Below are 19,163 nucleotides of genomic sequence, written 5' to 3'. Positions count from 1 at the left end.
TGAAAGGCACCTTCATTGGATGTGTAATATTATATACATGAAGGTGAGCTTCTATTGATATTTTTAGTCCCAATCCACACTTTTCCATTAGTAAATCTCTCAAAGACAGCCTTGGGTAGAGTCCCATTCTTGTAGAACATTCCTCCAATATAAGATTTTCCCTCTGTTGATGTTCATTGTATATGAGGGATTGTTTTACATCTTTATTTGTTTAGAAAATAAAAATCTTGGATTTTTTACCTGGAAAAATCTTTGTATTGTTACTTCCTACACAAGAAAAATATTTCAGAAAAGGAATATTAATTATGTTACAAGATTGTACTTATACTATTTGAGCATCAAATTTAAAAGCCTTTCTTGTGTCACTTTTAACTTTCCTTTCTACTTAGATTTCTGGTCACCATGGCAAACAAAAATAATAGCATAGTGTAATTCTTCAGATTATCCAATCGTACCAATTATTGCATTGCCTTCAAGAACTAGTCCAGAAGGTTGAGTTGGTTTTGCAACCTTCCAAGGGAGATTTAGAGGAAGTGTTAATGAAATATGAGATGCCTTAGCATCAAGGAACATCTTACACAAGACACATGTTGCATCATCATAATAAGAACTTGTTACAAAGCTCCATCCATTTATGTCACAAACATAAGATCTTCCTTGGAAACATAGAATATCAAATCCACATATTGCTTTACCAAAGCATATGAAAACTTATCCTACCATTATTTTTTTGTTAGTTTTAATAGAACTAGATACCTCACCTCTTTACCATCATGGATCAACAATGGAAGACTTTCTGGCCTCTGCATGAAGATAGTCAAGCCCAACTATATAAACCTTGATATATTTTCCCCTCATGGGCATGAATTCTTAATATATGTATGATCCTTCTCTTCATACTTTTCTAACATCTTGATGAAACTCACTTGGATGATTTCCCACCTTCCAAAAGAACTCTCTCATTCCTTCACCAGTAAAACTTGGGTAGTAAATCATAACATTGTGATCATCTCCATGAATAGGTTTTTCCACAAAAGGTTTTGAAATTCGCTTTCCATGGACTTCAAAAAAATATTATAGTTTCTTTGTGGTTCCTTATCCAATCTCTAATTTTTTGGTCATGGCAGATGACAATAACTCCATCATGGGCTCTTCAGAGACCTCAAGCCCACTAACGCCCTTGGAACTCGTATTCCTCCTCGTTCCTCAAGGTTTCCTAGATCTTGTTACTAATTCTACTCTTACTAATATATTTCTTTTCACTAAGAGGAAATTGGCATTGCTTCACCCTCAAACATGTAATCATTCCATTAACTTCAACTCGATCTTGGCTTTGAACGTTTTTTCTTTCTTCTTTCAAATCAACCAACTTCTCTCAAATTTGCATATACCCCAAATAAGTTTCCCTCCAAAATGATCAGCCAACTGATGATCATTGTCATAAACACTCAAGAAAGATCCATAAATATCAGATACACATATTTCTATCATTAATGCACACATCGACGAATTTGTACTTTGTAGAATCATTTGCTAGTTCTTGCCTTCCATGAAGATTTTCCAGAACCTCTGCTTCCTCTAAAGTTTTATGTCCTTCGTCAAACATTCCCATTTCTCCTAGCTCATCATCATTTCCTACATCTGTGCATCAAGAAGTAATGGCAAAGGAGCTAGTGGAGAAGGATTTTGAATTGGTTGAGGCATCATAGCTCTCTCCTTATTAAAATCATCCAAATGAAGCATATATTGTTTATCATATAATTTTCTCAGCTCATCAACTTTTTCCATTACCTAAATCGTATTATCATATTTTCCTTCCATGTCCAGAAGATATACTTATTTAAGCTTCTCCTTTATTTTCTAGGACTCTTCATCCACTTCTAGTGACTTTGTAACTTTAGATACAACAATTTTGATTGCAGTCTTTGCATCATCTTCCTCAAGGTGTTTTAATGCTCTCGTCCAACTCCCTATCATAGTTGTCTTTATGTTTTGCTTTTGATTCTTCATATTCTTTACCTAGTTGCAATGAGTTTACTTTTGAGCAAGCACCTAAGCCTAGGTGAGGCATACCAACTGGCGATGCCCATGTGAGCTAGGACTTTAGTCCCCAGAGGTTCTATATTCAAATCCTCCCTGGGTGACCAACGTAAACATATGTAATATGTAATGTCTTACCAACCTAAACAAGAAAAGCAAGCACCTAAATCCATTTTAGTTAATTGATATAGGTTGTGAGGGAAAATTTTGAAAAAATAAATCTAATAGACTTCTTGATCGTAATACTTGTGGTTGCCTTCGGATGAGTCTCAGTATTGCAACAAGAATGTTGCAACTGCCAAGACTACCTACTTAAATTATCAACTCGGGCTTCGTACAAACTTAAGAGATGTCAACACTATATGCGTAGCATGCAATGTGTCCTTCTTTCATTGATCTGATGCAATGAAGTGAATATCGTGAAATAAAACACTAGCCTAAATGTAGAATGTAAAAGTTGCATTGAAAAGGAAACCAAATATATGGAATGGAAATAATGGTGCTTGAAATAGAAACCCTAGCTTAAGAATAAAGAAAGTAAACTAATCTAACATGCATGAAGGAAAGAGAATGTAATCAACCACTACATTCTAGAGAGGTTATATCCATTGACAAAATTCATTAGAGACTTCATGTGGCAATCAAGGAAATCATTATTGTGCTATCCAATTCATAAATCTGTCCATTAGCCGAAATTGTTGAGATGTGTTGCAGGGGTAAAAAGGCAAGTCCTAAATGGTCTTTGGTTTTCCTAAATCATGGATTTAGAGCCTAAGGGTCGTTATTAAAGCCTAAGAGACAAAAACCAAGCTTTTGGAGAAGATCTAGTCAAGTTTACACATGTTATAGGAGTGCTACAGGATTGCTACATGACTGCTACATGACTGCTACAAGAGAGATAAATGGTCAAAAACCCAAGTAAATCATATTCAAATGAGAAGGGAAATTTTTTGTCATCAAGTAGGATGTCATAGGACTCCATTCCAAGTGGAATAACTACAATATACGCATGTTAACACGTGCTAAAAAATAGCATAAAATTACTATTCTAAAAACTCGAAATTCAAGAACTGGTGAGCTAGTTAACCTACCAAATTCCTAACCTAATCAAGTGAAAATTATATGGGGTAAATTTTGTTATTAACTTGAATTTTTTTATGACCTAAGTGAAATCAAATCAAATGAAGCTCATTAACACATTCTAAAAAAATAGTAGAAAATTACTACTATTGATCCAGGTGGATCTCTAAAAAAGTACCAGTGGCATGCTAAGAATTCTCAAAACTCAAAGTGGCATAATCAGGGTAAAATTAGCATTGGATATAATTTCTTGTCATTATGATTCCAATGGTGTGAACAACACTCAAATCTAATTTCATATGAAGAAGTTAGAGCAATTCAAAGATCAAGTTTGACTTAGACAAGTGGCAAGAGGAAGTGACGTGGCAAAACTCTCAGCAAATGGGGAAGCGCCAAGTGGGAGGCCACCATTGGTCCCGCATATCAAAATCATAGAGGGAAGATGTGATGGTGTAAGAAAATCATCCCCAGCACTACCGAGTTTCAATTTTCAATATCGCAATCACAAATCAGAGGTGGTTGGAGTTAAAGAATCGACCCTGGGCAAGCCAGGTTGCGATGTGATAAATCGCAATCGTAGATCGCAAGGAGTGAAGAGTTGAGGAACCAGCCTTGATAGAGTGAGGTTTCTATGCGATATATCACAATCACAGTTCACAAATGGGAGCAATCGTATGGATTACTAACCTCAATTCCCACCGATTATGATTTGCAATGAGGCTTCAAGACCCGATATCTTATGTACTATGTTTAATAATTGGTTGGGTCCACTGTTATCGTAGGGTGCTTGTTGTAAAGGCTTGGGTCTATACGTCGATATTAAAATATGTCACATTAAATGGGTGGTAAAATAAATTTTTGCCATGTTTGAAAGGTTTGTTTCTGCGTACTATGTAGGACTCGAGAATCTCTACCTCAAATAAACTTGCCTACTAATATTTGTCATCTGTTTGGAATTGCCAGGGAATTGAGGGGTTAGCAACCAAGTATATATATTGGACTATCAACATAGTAAAAGGAGGAGACTAGCATGATAGTTCAAAACAGATTGTGTGCAGCAGTAACCCGACCTGGCAACAGACTGGAACCTCGCCTTGAGTAGAGGGAGGTTCTGAGAAGGTGCAGAAGTTTAATTTCTCCGAATTGGGTGTTCGGATAGGCGATTCTACATGATTTTTTGCCAGGATTTCAATGGCACTATCTGTTTCTCAAGCTGTGATCTCCATTATTCATCCATTTTCCATATTGGAAGTATAAGGATTGTAAATGAAGATTGTTTATACTTTTATCTCTTTTTATGCCACTTAATGAAGAAGCCATCCCCACTATTGAGCAAGGCCCAGAGACATAGTCCAAATTGGATGAACTCCGTAATCAAATATTTGTGTCATGGTTTCATTCTTATCTTGTTATTTCCACATTGTTTTATGTGCTTTTAAGTTCCATGGTTAATAAGTTTTGTTTCATGTAATTTTGATGCATCTATAAGTAAAAGATCTTGGATCAAGTTTGGTATCAGAGCAGATCTTTTTTATGTGAATTGTATGAGTATGTTATCCTCTACAATGTCCTAGGCTAAGGAGGAGATAAAAAGAGGTAACTTCAAACTACTTGCAGTTCAGCAGCTAGCCCTACTAAACCAGAGAGGGGTCTCTCTAAGGATTTCACAGTATAAGAATTGACTAGGATATAAAAGGATTTTAGGCTAGATATGCTAGGCTCAGATAGGTTTGAAAATTTAGGGTTTGGATGCTGAACAATGGATGAAAACTAGGTAACTAGGTCAAAATATCAAAGGGTAACAACAGCAGAAATATAAAGGAGCAAGGTAGTAGTAGTTTTGTGATGGCTTAGGGTTTTTCAATGTAGTGTAATGTTCAAAATAGATAAGAGGACTTAATGAGCATATATGTCATGATTCATTAAGCATGAACGAAAATAACATATAATGATAATTCCATCAAAATATATCTTTAAGAAAAGAATTATGCTTTTAAACTTAGGAAAAATCATTGAAGAAACTTATGAATAGAAAAAAGATATGATTATCTATCATATGAAACTATAATAGAGAAGAAACAATATCACAAACTCACTGCACATGAATTCCTAGATAATAGTTGCAATTGTTCTTTGATTTCCTGAAAATGCTGAAACAAAAGTTACAAGATTTCTCTCCTCAAATGTTCCCAACCCCTCTCTATGACTAAGAAATGATACATATAGACTAATATAAATAGTTTCCCCACCTTTAGGGGTCGAATCCATGAGTGGTGGAACAGTTTCCAAGAATATCTCAAGCAACAAGTGAGAGTGAGAATGTCAAAAACAAACTCTTCTCTTAGACTTTGATTTGAGTTTTTATTCATTTATGAGGCCTAATTAAACAAAAAAACAACCTATAATGCTAATTTATTCATGATTACATCATCATGACTTCGAACTACTGGAGTTACATCATCAAGTTACCTTTACCCAAGTCAAACTAGAAAATCTAAGAAATTTCACAGTGAAAATTTTAATTAAAGCCTCATAAAATTTCATAAGAATAGCACCAAGTTTGAGGCCATTTTTAGGTGCCTTCCTGAAATCAAAATTGAAATCTGAAAGAATGGTAAAATATCCTTGTTTTTCTAGTTTCCAGAACATCTTTAATTTTTTAAAATGACCTATGGGAAGGCCTTAAAATACTAATTCTCCCAAGGTGTCTCCAAAAGTGCGACACCTGTCAAAAAGAGGGGCAGAATGTTGATTTTTGACCCCTTTTTCTCATTTTTCTCAAAATCTGAGCCTTGTCTAGAAAATATGAGGAAATGGGTTTTGAGAGGAGGCCATCATCTTTCTAGGAATTCAAAAAAATTGTCCTTTGGATCTCTGAGGAAAAAGAGCAGCGCCAAGGCGTTGCGTTTCTGTAACTAGTGTATTTTCTGAATTTTGCACTAAATTTCACCAAAGACCAAAAATGCTCAAAAACCTCCCAAAATTGGTCCAGAAGTGCCAAATGACGTATATTATGCTCTCATGGATGCTTCAGCAAGCATTTCAAATTTTTCCTTCTGATCTTTACCTTTTAGGGTTGCCTTCAGCTTGTTTTACATTTGCTTGATCTTAATGTTGCAAATCTTGTTTCTGTGTTGGTAGTGGTGGGCCATGTACCTAAACATCTAGTTATCCCTGTTAGACTTGTCAAGAAGCTTCTCTAAATGCCCATTAACTTTTCCTAGCTACCATTCTCTATCTTCATTGATTTCCATAGCAATTTTGTCTTCAATATCCAAATCCTCATCTAGTAGGTTTTGGTCTCTTTCCTTCTACACTGCTCTTTTGAGACCCTTTGTCCTAGGCCTCTTCTTTCCAACCTAATTTTCTTGTTCATCATGCTCATCATGCTCTAGCACTGCTTTACCTTTGACCTCTTGCTTCAACATCTTGGATTACTCCTTTTCCACCATTAGTTGTTTGGCCTTGAGTTGATTGTTTTCTTGTTCAAGGAAAGAAATGATAAATCTAGCCCTTGCTAAATTTTGCAAGAGATCCCTGATCTGGGAATCCTTCTGCTTGATAGATTGTTGCAAGGTTGAATGCTTATTTTCTACCTCCAGTTCAAGTAGGTCAAAATCATGAGAAACTAGCTCCTCATCCTGCAAATGTGGTCCCTGTTATGCTAATGTAGAAGGCTTTGCCCTTTTCTCAACTTGAGAAGTAAACACAAGTCTTTTTCCTCTCTGGTATGTTTTGGTCACCTCAAGTTTAGGTGCCTTGGGAACCTCCTCTAATTTAATTGATGACCCTACCTCCATAGGTTGTGTTGATGTGTCTTGGTGATGGCTTGGTGAAGTAATCTCATGCCTCTGCAAGGTTGTTTCAATAAAGGTATCCCATGTTGTGTTCTTTTCTGCCAACTGATGGAGGACTACAACCTTTATCAAACTATGTTGGAAAAGGATAGGGTAATGCTCTTTGTTTTTCATTTTCACCTTTTCATACATTTTTATGACACTTCTACACAAGTAGTTACACAGGTTAAGAGGTTTCATAGCTGTGAAGTGCATGAGAAGCCTAATGTGATATTGATACAACCTATAAAACCTCCTCTCATAAGTGAAAAACTTCATCACAACCTTCATCAATGGTGCATACTTTTCCAACAAGTATCTGAATGGAGTGATGTGTGAATGAGCCTCTCTATCGGGTGATTTCAAGAAGGTTTTGCATTGCTCAAGGTCTAGGCTCATGCCTTTAAACCAATACTCCCCATGATTCGGTATCCTTGTGGCAAGAGAGATAGCAGCAATTGAGAATGTGAAATCAATCCCTGCAATGGTGGCTTTTTCGCCTTTCAGATTGGTGGCAATCAAATCAGTGAGCTTCTCATGAAAACCTACTTCACCCACTCTTTGAAAAAACCCTAGGTAGTTGACATCTTCAAAGCACTACCTTATGAAGGGTGAAGAGTGATTTCATTGCAGTTTGTGGGCTCATACCTCAGAATCCTCCCCTCTTTATGATGTTTTCTCTTTTTTGATGGTGAAGAATCTCCTTCCATTTTGAAAACCTCACTACATGGCTTAGAGCAATAAGAAACTGGAATGCAAGCTTTATTTTTATTTGAGTGATTTTTTATTATTTTTGGTAGACTCTGTCCCATGCGCAGCATAGTTCACTGGTGCACAATGCCAAAACACAGTGTAGTGTCTCTGTGCGCAGCGCCACCTCCAGAAACGTAGCTCCAACTTTAAACCCACTTTTTGAGGCCTTAAGCTGCTCCAAATTTTGAACTTGATAGCTCGTTGGAAATCTCTTGAAGTCGGCTACAATATGGACTCTTAATGAATGTAATTTTGGCACTCCAATAGGGAGAACAATTGATTTTCCCAAGGTCACTCCAAAAACGTAGGGTGTCTCTGACAAAAGCGCAACGCCAACTTGCAGAGAACTTTTGGATACTTCCACTAATCCAAATCACTAACTGGATGTACCATTGGAAATATTAGGATGTATAGTTGTCCCTCAAGTATTTAAGCATGTAAAATTGCCTCTCCAAGGCTGAGAAAAATGATTTTTCCCAAGGTCACTCTAAAAACACAGCGTGCTTTTGACAAAAGCACAACGCCAACTTGCAGAGCACTTTTGACTGCCTTCTTGGAGGATTTTTGGGCTGAAATTGGTATGGTTGGAAATATTATGATGTCTTATACACAATAGAGTCCTTAATTAATGCCAACAACTACTCAAAGTCCCTGAAAAATGGTCTTGAAGTCAAACTGTCCAAAAGTGCAGCAACTCTCCTGCAACAAGTATGGTTTTGGAATTTATCTCAAATCATAACACTTGTGAATAAACTAAAGGAGGTTTTTGTTCCTTGGACTATAATTGAAAATACCTCTTTCACTTTTGTAAAATTCTTCTCCATTTGGTTAGAAACATATTTTAAAGAAAAAATGTCCCTATGAGAAATGATGAGACGAGGTAGTGTACTGAAACATTGTCTTATTTGAAATAAAACATTACCTTTACCTTTATTTTGCTTTCCCTAAGCTACTAACTCCCTTTACCCACTAAATCACATGATGGAAATGTTTTTATTTTGACATATGGTATCATGATGACACATGGAGTGAAACCCTAAACCATGACCTAAAATGAGGAATTTAACCATTTCATGACCCAAGACATTTAAATGAAGATATGATACCTCAAAGCATACAATGACCATAATGAGTGATGAAGACCATGAGTAAGTGAAGGGAGTAGTAGTGACCTAGACACAATAGCCAGTGACCAAATTTGTCTTTGAAGATTCACTGAAATGACAAAAATTTGACTTAACACCCTAACAACACCTTGTAAGATCATATTTGATCACTCGTGACAGACTAAACTGACAAACACTAATAGAGTATACGCTAACCCGAAATAGGCTACAAAAAGATGAAGGAAATCTTGAGTCCTTTGATCCCGAAGCAAAATGTGCACAAGGAAGAAGAAACATGGCAAGTGAAGAAGCTCATTGGGAAGAGGAATAGAATTTATGCAAAGGTATTCTACAATATGGTAGAGAAAGTGGACAAGTTTTCAAAATATGAGAAGGCACTTGGGCACGAGAAGAAATATGTTGATGAAAATAGATCAGCAAATCATAAAGGTGGTGGAGAAGAGCCTCCTCCCTCTCCTTCTTCAAGTGATGGATCTCATCACTCTAATCGAGATTCCAAACATATATCTAAGAGACAATTCTTCAAGCTAGATGTAAAATTTGACCTACCCATGTACAATGGAGAGTGTAGTGCAGAAAAACTTAATAATTGGATATGACATATAGAGGTCTACTTTCGGATTTAGCAGATCAAAGAAGATGAGGCAAAGTTCCAGTTAGCATCTCTTTCGCTGAGTGGCACTACTCTCGTTTGGTGGGAGAGAAAGTTGCAAAAGGGCGGCAAAAAGTCGGGTAACCTTCTTTCCTCTTGATCCAGTTTTATTTCTGCATTGAAAGACCAATTTTACCTTTGGGTTATAAACAAAAGGCACCAATGGAATGGAAATATCTAAGGCAAGGCAAATCCCAAAATGTGTAAATCTTCACCGAAAAATTTAGAAAACAAGCATTGAATTTTAGCATTCCATTAGATTCACCACGGATTGTAACTAAGTATATCGGTTCTTTACATAGTTACATAAGGAATTCATTATTATTGTTTGAGCCTGCTACTATCGATGAGGCCAATGTGAAGGCCATGCATCTTGAAATAAGGGGGATGCATGAACAAAATTACCACCCAAAAGGAGTCACACAAACCAAGAGGAGGAAAAACCCTCTTGTACACATTGTGAGAAAGAGGGACACAACAAAGAGAATTGTTGGAAACTGCACTCTAAGTTGAGACCTAAGAGGAGTGACAGAAAGGAAAGGCATAAGGCAACTGCCACCATGTAACAAGATCATGATTCTAAATCAGAGGAAGATGATAAGGTCACAGCTGCAGGATTTGCACGAGGTAGAAAAATTGACCTGGGGTCAGATTCTGGTGACAAAAGGAATATTACAGCTCTTGGGATCGCAGTAGATGGACCCGTAAATTTGCGTTTGATTTAGGTGATGAAACAAAGTTTCAATATATATTGTATTAAATATGAAAGGGGTCACACCCAATGCGGCATGGCTCCAGGAACTTAGGGAGATCAACCAAAGCATTCAAGTAGAGAATGTTGAGCTAAGGAGACTCCTACAGGAAGCAGAAAAGGAGAAACAAAGGTTTCTATGCCAGTTTCAAGCCAAGGATGAAGCCTTGGAAAAGCTACAACATAACCACCTTGAGGTCGAAAATTATTCTTTGATTTCATGTACCTTTATTGATGATGATTTTGCTTCTTTTGAAAAACATACTACAAGTATCAGCTCCAAACAATTAACGAGAATGGGGAATGAGGGGAAGGGCCTCAACATTAATGTCCAAGGCATCATAAACCCCATCAAAGTAGAGGAATTGCCTCATTATTGTTGGGATGGGGTCCCCTGGGTTAGTTTTGGGGTCGAAAACCCAAGTTTTGTTGTAAATTTTGATGAAAATATGTAAAGTCTCTGCGAATTGTGGATGTGAAGTGTGTAGGTAATTAGGAGTAAAAAATGGTTTTTACCCTCATTTATGTAAATTTGAGTCAGTTTGGAGAGATACCCATGGTCCACATACCATGGGATTGTATAAATAGGTGTGCCTTAGAGAGTCTAAGGCATATCTATGTCTATATTTCTGGGTATGGAGTCTTAGAGAGATAGCGTAGAGAAGTAATTCTTAGAAGGGGAAAGGCTTTGTATCTAAGTGCGTAGAGGCCTAGAGTAGTGTCTGTAGCTGAGTGCATGGACCCCTACAGCTAAGTTCACAGGGAATTTTTGAGTCTGTAACTTGATACTGAAGATCAATAAAGAATATTGTTGGATAAAATCATGTGTTTTATCTGTTTACTTTTGTTTTTTATGTGTGCGATATATGGTGTGATGAAATAATGATGCATTGCGCGAATCTACTGGATAATTCTTATTAACTGAATGCAATACATGTTAAGTATTTATGCTAAGATCATAATACATTCTATTACATTTATTAAGCTCTTAAGTAGATCTTAGTAGATCTCGATATAAAGATAATTTACGAAGTGCGTAAGTAGATAATTCATATATTCAGGGTCCGCAAAAGTTGATCATATACCTTCGCGGAGGTCTAAGGGCCATTTGAAGGCAGTTACAGTAGCAAGCCCTAAGGGCTTATAGATCTGTACATAGGTAGATCTAGGGCATTAAAGGACATCACATTGATCTCTAGATGAGGAAACTTGGTTCCAACATACCCCCATACCGCTTTGGGTGAGACTTAAGTCTGCGCTACGCGGATTGATGCCAAAAGGGCCAGTAGTGTAGGGTTTTGTTTGACACAACTAAGTTTGAACCTGGGTCATGACCCACTAAGCCAACAAATGGTTTCGTTGTCGAGACTGAGATCTGCTTAAGGAGATGTGTGATGTCACATCACTGGAATCTGACCAAAAAGGAAATTGAGACGTGGTTGGATAGAAAGATCCAGAATTCACGGCGCAGGAAAATAGGAATCCACGCCTGTCAAGAGAACAGTGGTTGGACAAATATTTGTACACATAAATACATGAATTTTCTTTTGCACCTTCTGATCGATTTATACAAGGGGATAGCTAAATTTGCAAACGGCCAAGGAAGGTGGAGGTTGGATAGTCCAATAGTGTGGACTCTAGATCTAGTGCTAAGGTTGGAAGCTTCTAAAGTTAATATCATGCGCATTGTTGAACATTGGCTTGCTTGGGTTATAGGAGGATTTGTTACAGAATTCGCAATTTTCACCTCAGTCAGCTACAGTGAAGCAGAGAGATGCTTCTTTAAAGGACCTCTAGGTAAGTACCTAAGATATTTGAATACCTAGATTAAGATTTTGTTGTGTGAAAAACGGGTTATACCATTGCCTTGATGTTCGGAGCTAAGTGAAGTGGAAAAATCTTCAAAGATCGAGGGAAGACAGGTTCTGAATATATCCCATTGATTGGACCTCCTTCGAGTGACATGAAGGAGTAATATAGGCCTCACTATGGAGTGCGGTCCAATTGATAAGAGAAGGTTTTTCGCAGATACATCATCCATCCACTCCACCTCCACCTTCACCTCCACAACATACACCTTCGCCCACACCACCACCACCACCTCCATCGTTCAACATGTTGAACTCAGTAAAGCTGCTAATTTTCAAAGGCATAGGGAGTGAAGATACAGATCAATTTTGGTTTGTTGTGAATGTTGTGTGGACCGCGCAACAGATCACTGATGACAACATAAAGAAGGCACAGCTGGTTACTGCTTTGCAGGATCATGTGTTGACATGGTACATCAAGTACTACACTGATAATCCTTTGGCATCGTTAGCAAACACTAAGGCCGTTTGAACAAATAATTAAGTAAGCCTAAGTTTGACTCACAATCAGTAGTTGGATTCAAGGAAATAACGATGAGGGTTGGTGAAATTCCCTGGGAGTTAGATCAAAGATTAAAGTGTGTGAGTCATGAAGCTAATATGCACCTCACATATAGTCAGCACCACGAGTGGTTTAGAGGTTCACTCCTACCCCACATGAGGATTGCTTTATCACAAGTAAAGATAGGGACTTAGGCGGAAGCCCTGGAAATCACAATGAGATTGCATGAAATGTCTATTCAGGATGCGTCTTTGGGAGTTCAACAAATTCACTCGCAGTTGTAGAACCTTTGCTTTGAATTTCAAAGCTTGAAAAAAGAAAAGGAGGCTAGGCCATAGGTGCGTGAGGAAGTCTGGTTCCTCAAGTGTAAGAGCTAGGGGCATGATAAACATCACTTCCCTATCTTCGTGAATTATATCACTGGGGGGGACTAATGCCCCTGAGGCAGGAAACTCCAGCAGGACTAAGTACGAGGCTCGTGCTATGGTGCCCTATTTGTTAGGTGGTTGGAAAACATGTAACAGATAATTGTCATTTGCTGCAAAAGTTTGTTCATACACCACAACAATTGTTTTGCGATTTCTGAAAATCGATGGACCACAATGAGTGCCACTGTCGTAGCTACAAATTGATGATGGAGAGAATGGCCACATATCGAATGCAAGCAAAAACTTGGCCTCCGGATCAACATGTTGGGGGAGCACACAGAGGATATCAGGGGTGCGGAGGAGGCCGAGGAGGAGGAGGAGCTGGTAGAGGTCGTGGTCAGGTTATTTGTTATAACTATGGGACACCAATACACTACACATAGGAGTGTCAGAATCAGCTGCACCCATCACGTCAATACTAGACTCAGTTTGACCATACAATAGAAGAATGCCCTGTGCTGATAGCAAAGATGCAGGAGAAGAAGGCATAGCCTCAACACCCTACACAGAACTTACAGATGATGAGGGTTGAGCCCCACGAGGAGGATCCAAATGTGAATATAGTGCTAAGAAGCAGAGTAACAATTGGGGATGACAAGGGAAAACAGCCTGAAGAGAATGGAAGGGTTCGAAAGGCCCCAGAAAAGGAAGTTGGCTTCGATCTAGAACGCACAAAGGAGATGTTTATGGAGGCAAAGAAAAGCTTCAATGGGGCATCTACCTTAGGAATTCAGGACAAACTACAGGAAACCAGCATACCCTCAGAGATTGATCCCTCTGTGCCCACCACTTTCCTAGAAACGTGCATGAAACTTCTACACAATAACAAGGTTGTGAAGGGGCTACAGGAGTTGATAAACAAGTGTGTTGGTAAGGAAAATACTCCTGGTGGAAACCACGTAGTGAGAAAGATTGGAAGACATAAGGCAAGGACAGGGCACAAGATGAGGCTCACCAAGCAGATAGGAGACTATGAGATGGACCAGTTTATTTTGGATCTAGGGTCTGATGTGAATGTTTTGCCTAAACATACATGGGATAGAATGGGGGGACCTGCACTGCAGTGGTCTCCGATTCAACTAAGGATGGTGAGCCAGTAGAATATTATCCCTATGGGATGACTACATGGAGTCACCGTAGATATCGAGGGTGTGAGCATGCTAACTGATTTTGAAGTAATAGAGATCATTGATGATAGTAATCCATATCTTGCACTCCTCGAAATTGATTGGTCCATTGATATGAATGGAATCATCAACTTTAAGAAGCAGACAATGTCATTTGAAATCAAATCACTCTGCATGGTCGTACCATTGGACCCTGTAGAAGGACTGTGCTATACTGAACCAGTCCACGACTATGAAGAAAGTGATGATGACTTGGATCAGATTTACAAAATAACAGCACAAGACCAAGACTGGATTAATCCAACATCTGATGGATGGATTTCATGGGACCATGAAAGTTCATGTACCTCATATTCAGATGAAGAACTGGAGCATTGGCAGAATAAGCTGCATGAAGTTTCCACGCTGCACTGCAACATGATGACTAAATTTTTGTGTTGTGTGTCGTCAGAGTAAGAAATTTACCCTATTATGATGGTTTAACTGATGTATATAAATTTTTGAATGCTTTGGAAGAGAAGTCCCTTAAGATCATCACTTTCAAGCTCTGGATTTGTCGTTGCACACTACACCCACACAGTGGTGGGGTACGCACAAGGATAGCTTTGATGAATGGCGTGATTACAGGAGAATGATGGGGTTGCGATTTGGTCATCCTAAAATGCGATTAACTAAGAAATATGATGGGAGATATGATCTGTGCGATCATTTGGAAAAATGGACTAAAGTCTACGGAACAAAGCCACATCCAGAGTGGGTGCACTTATTCTGTCATACTCTGGATATAATCCCTATGAATTGGTACCTAGAAATGGAGCTTCGCCATGGCACTGTGGAGTGGGATATATTAAGAGAATTATTTTTAATGACCTTCATTTTTGAGGATGGGTTTGAAAGCATTGATGAAGCTCTACAGGAGGTTAAGGAGGTGATGTTCGGAATTTTATGGGATCCTTTGCAGTTGGCTCAACCAGATTGGAGCACCCAGCTGCACCATGCACTAGAATGCAATAATGTGACTAATGAGGGGGAGGATGAAGATCCAAGAAATATTAATATCCCAGAGGCAGAAGGCCACCGTGAGGTCAAAGGTCTGCAGATAGAAAATCTGGACATCACCGCGCTGCTGAAAACTAAGCAAGTGAAACTTGGTACTAAAGTAGAGCCCAAATTTGCGAATATCAGAGACTACTAGGATGATTCCATGATGGACAAAGTCTTTGAGTTACTCCACGAATACCAAGATTTGTTTCCTACAAAAGTTTTCGGAATTACTTTGAAGTCGGACGCAAAGCCTATTAAACAGAGACCATATCACCTTAATCCCAAATACAAGGAGAAGGTTCACATGGAGTTGGATAAGATGCTAGAAGCCGGCATCATCTAACCTATCAAAGAGTCTGATTGGGTGATCCCGATGGTGGTTTAGGAAAAGAAATAGAAGGGAGAAATAAGGATTTTCTTAGATCTAACAAATCTTAATGATGCCTGCATCCATGATCCTTTTCAGACACCGTTTACAAATGAGGTATTGGACAATGTTGGAGGGCAGGAGGCCTACTTGTTCACTGATGGGTTCTCTGGGTACCATCATATTAAGATCCCGCCAAAAGATAGGAGCAAAACAACATTCGCGACAGAATGGGGTTGTTTCTAGTATAGGTAATGCCATTTGGACTCAAGAATGCACGGACGATATTCTCTAGCGTAGTCATCGCGATGTTCAAGGAATTTATTCACAAGTTCTTGGAAGTATATTTTGATGACTGGACAATGTTTGGGCTAGTAAAGCACCATGTAGCCAGTATGTGCCTAATGTTGGATACGTGTCACCGATACGAGATCGCACTGAACCTAAAGAAGTGTCTATTTTGCATCCCTTTTGGGATTTTGTTGGGTCATGTGGTATGAAAGCAAGGGCTAATGGTGGACCCTACCAAGATCACAGTGATAGTAAATTTGGAGGCCCCGAGGAGTGTCAAACAGTTGCACACAACACTCGGCCAAACTAGATATTATCAAAAGTTCATCAAGGCTTATGCTCATATTATTGTGCATATGGATAATCTATTGAAGAAGGATGCTACGTTATGTTGGGATGAAGAATGTCAGTGCAGTCTGGATGTATTGAAAGAAAAGATGGTCGCTGCAGATCTTTGTTTTCCTGGATTGGAAGAAGGAGTTCCATGCACACATTGATGCCTTGTTTATTGCATTGGGGGCAGTGCTCACACAGGTCGGAGAAGGAGAGATGGATCACCCTATAGCCTTCGTGAAAAGGAAATTATCAAAGGCTGAGAAGAATTAATCAACGAAAAAGCACGAAGGATTGGCTGTGGTGTACATGCTTCAAAAGTTCAGGCACTATCTGTTGGGCGGACATTTCAAGATGTACACAGACCATTTTGCCCTGAAGTACCTAGTCAATAAGCATATGTTTGGGGGGAAGATATTTAGATGGATGTTGCTATTTCAAGAGTATGACTTTGAGGTAATTGTGAAGCCAGGAAGGTTGAATGCAGGACCTGACCATCTGTCACGAATTGAAACGGAGGAGGAGCCTACTAATTTGGAGGAAGGGTTTCCCGATGCACAACTCTTCATGGTGCGTGTAGGGGATAATCATTTTGCAGATATTATCCACTTCTTGACTACCGAAGCAGCTCCAGAAGGATATGCCATTCAGTAAAAGAAGGAACTAATGGTGCACGCGACTGATTTTTCGGTGATCATGAACATTTGTATAAGATGGGTGTTGATGAGATATTACGAAGATATGTGCCTGATTTTGAAAGAAGTAGCATCCGAGCTGAAGATCGTGGTGTGGCTGTAGGAGGATATTATGCAAGAAAGGAAATAGCGCAAAAGATCTTGCGCACATGGTTATGGTGACCTACATTGCATAAGGATACCAAAATGTATTGTAGAGCATGTGATGCATGTCAGAGAACGGGCAAACCATCACAGAGGGACGAGTTCCCCCTAACTCCTCAGGTACCATTGCATTCATTTGAAAAATGGGAAATTTCCTTTGTAGGGTCAATCCAGCCTTCAGGAAAGAAGACAAGTGTGTGCTATATCATCACCGCGACGGAGTATCTGACCAGATGGGTAGAGGCACAGCCTATGAAGGATTGTACATGAGCCACAGTAGTTAAATTCATATTTGAGTATGTGTTAACTAGGTTTGGGTTCCCAAAAGTGTTGATGAGTGATCGGGGTATGCACTTCCTCAATGAAACGATCAGCACATTGACTGAAGAATTTTGGTTTTAATGGAACAATTGAGGCCTTTAACAAGATCCTGGAATGTGCTGACGAAGATTTGCAACACACAATGAAATGACAGGGATGTGCACGTACTTGCAGTGCTATGGGTGTATAGGACTACTTGCAAGAAGCTAATAGGTCAGACACATTTTCAACTAGTCTATATCGTAGAAGTTTTGATGCCTATGGAATATATCATGCATAGTCTATGCATATCAGCTTTCAGAGGGATGGCAGACTCTGGAGCCTTGGAAGTGAGGCTCTCATAGCGAATGGAACTTGAAGAAGACAGATTCTTGGTTGGATTCCATCAGCAAGTATAGAAGGAACGTGAAAAGGCTTCGCACAGTGAGCACATCAAGTTGCGCACGTTCAAGGTAAATGATTTGGTTTTATTATATGATAGTAAGTTCGCTAAGTTTCCAGGAAATTTTCAAATACACTGGCTGGGACCATATGTCATCAAAGAGATCACAAATGAGGGTGTGGGTCAGCTCGCAAATCTGAATGGAGAACCTTTTCTGGGAAGCGTGAATGGAAGTCGATTGAAACCATATACAGGAGATCCGGCCCAATGACTACATGATAGTAGAACAGTCATAGTGCTCCATGCAGCTGCAAGGGAGCGCGGGACTATAAACTATACTGCCTAGTTGGAGGAACTACGCGGCAGGGGGATTGCGCGCAAAAGGGTGACATCACAGTATCAGAATCTGATTGAAGGGAGTTGTGCTATGAAAGGAGATACCGTGCAGCACAGCCAGAAAGTCACTGTTAAAATCATTTTTCATGATTTTACAGCCAGGAGACAGTTAATAGGAGTGGGTGGGTGGCATTTAAGGCCAAAATATTTGAATATCTACTGCCAAAACAGCATTGATGGATGAATTTTGGGGGGAATGATCGGGTTTGAATTCAAAATTCCCTATAAATTACATGTGTTGGTCCAGTAGAGAACACTTTTCACCCTTAGAGTTTTTGAGTTGTGTTGCCTATCGCTTATGAATCGTGCATTATTCGACGATTTGTTCGCAAGCCCCGCATTCGATAATTTACGAGAGTTAACCTGGAAATTCATTTGTGATACCATGTTATGACCAGGTCCAACTGAGACTGCAAGCACTTGAGGAACTATCGCCTCCGAAGGGGCTATTCCAGAGGTAGTGAGCATGGAAGCTCTGGAACTTGTGCCTATGGCACCGAGGTCGCCTAGGTCGAAGACTACACCTATCTGAGAAACCCAAAATATGAAGAAAGACAAGCAGAAGAGCTCAGTGTCAGTGCGTGAGTCACCTAGGAAACATATTGCCGCTCAGATGCAGAAGAAGGACAAGCAGCCCGAGAATGTGGTGGATTTGGAAGTTGAACATGGCACTAAGGATATAGATGCTGAGGGATCGGAAACCCTCGCCAAGTTGCCTGAGTATATCCCTCCACAAAAAGGGAAGTCGAACGTCCCCAAGGACCCAGACTCAGATAAGTTCCTTATTCATACACCCCCTATTACCAGAATAGATAACTTTTGAAGGTTCTTGCCTTGTGTGGGTTCCCCATTAAAAATAGACGATTGGGACCTGGACCTTGAGTGGTTCCCTCACCTTGCGATAGATAATTACATGAGGCGAGTGTACTACCCAAATTCAAGTGTCACTGAGTTGAAAATAGTTGAATGGATCCATAGAGTAGAGAACTCTGATTGTTGAACCTGTTGTGGATACCCCACTATCAC

At 39.3% G+C, this 19,163-nt stretch overlaps 1 pseudogene; it reads right to left on the bottom strand.

The window, feature by feature from the left end:
• Window positions 1-1,216: 1,216 nt before the first annotated feature.
• Window positions 1,217-18,225, bottom strand: LOC149262868 (uncharacterized; annotated as a pseudogene).
• Window positions 18,226-19,163: the final 938 nt, after the last annotated feature.

This window comes from Pinus tabuliformis, chromosome 6, assembly GCF_031772625.1.
Source record: "Pinus tabuliformis cultivar Carrire ecotype Pingquan chromosome 6, CPIR1, whole genome shotgun sequence".
Lineage (NCBI taxonomy): Eukaryota > Viridiplantae > Streptophyta > Pinopsida > Pinales > Pinaceae > Pinus > Pinus tabuliformis.
Note: the sequence above shows the minus strand (reverse complement) of the source record. Positions and strands in the feature narration are given on the sequence as shown.